We start from the raw sequence: 1,404 nt of genomic DNA, 5'->3' as shown, positions 1-1,404 counted from the left end.
TATCATTGTTTCAAACAATCTAAATTATCATCATCAGGAGGTTGGAGTGGCCTACTGGAAGCGTCTCTGTCTGGCTGAGGTTCGAGTCCCGCTCAAGCTTGATAGTTTTTTGTAGTGGTCTGCAACCTCACCATCCTTGTGAGCTAATGATAGAGCTTTCCTTTTAGGGAACCTATTGGTTTATCTGCTGAGCCATTGCTTGGTCCACCCTGGTCCTAGCTTAGGTGAAGAGGAACCATGGGCTCTAATCATATGGATATATGGTCAGCCTCTAGGGTACTGTCTTGCTAGCTGGTGCATTTTCACTGTCCCTTGCCTCTGCTATTAATGAGTGGCCTTTAACTTATATTCAAATAAAACTACGGTTTTAGAGTAAGTATTTTAGTCCATTTTAATATATTTCTTTTAAAACCAAAAAAAGTTATTAAGAAAATGTACAAACTTGAGAATTTTGATGAATAAATATAGTTTTCTTAATAAATACTAGTCTAGAAAACTAATATATTTTATCGATTTCTTCAAAGACATTATTAAATGACCTGGTTCCAGTTTCTTCCAGGAAATGCCAGAAAAAATGAGCGAGAAATTAATCTAGAAATTTATGATCTTTATCTGACCGAAGACGTTGTTTCTCAAGACTAAAAATCTTCGAGATGAGATTGGACTGAAATCGGAAGGTTTTAAAGGTCGCTCATGAATGGCATAGTCGAGGGACAGTGTCAATGCCCTAGACAATGACTTTATATACATATGATCAGAGCAAAGAACCGCTATATACCAATCTAGGACCAGGGAGGACCAGACACTGCCTGCTGATTACTCAGCAGATAGACCGAAGATCAGAGGAAAATGACCCCCATTCTATTAAGCTAGTACTAGGGAGGGTCACACAATGGTTGCTGAATACTCAGTAGGTAGACCTATAGGCTTCCCTGAATCCCCCATCCTTAGTTCATAAGGATGGTGATATTACAGACACTACAAAAAACTATCAGCTTTAAAGCGTCTCGAACCCCAGCCCAGTAGATCACCAAGCTGGGAGGTTTGCAATAGATCAAAGAAAGGTTTTAAGGATAAAAAGAAAATAGGAGTATTTAAATCGATTGACCTTTGTTCTTCATAAAACTAATCGCTATCGTTCTCGATATCGTTATCGTTATTGTTAACATTGTTATTGTTATTGTTATTGTTATATTTATTGTTATTATGAGTAGCAGGAATAGAAAATAAGCCTTCATATATCATCCAAAAATTACGAGACAGATACAAGGGGATCTCCCCTAGAGGCCGACGGAAGAGGCACAAGAGATAGTCAAACTCTTGCTTTATTTTCAATTAAATCATCAAATCAAAACAAGAATAAAATAGTAATATTAACCCTAAAAATTGACGAGTGTACCTCAC

This window comes from Palaemon carinicauda, chromosome 34 (assembly GCF_036898095.1).
Source record: "Palaemon carinicauda isolate YSFRI2023 chromosome 34, ASM3689809v2, whole genome shotgun sequence".
In the NCBI taxonomy this organism is placed as follows: Eukaryota; Metazoa; Arthropoda; class Malacostraca; order Decapoda; family Palaemonidae; genus Palaemon; species Palaemon carinicauda.
The sequence above is the reverse complement of the archived record's forward strand: the minus strand, read 5'-3'. Positions refer to the sequence as shown.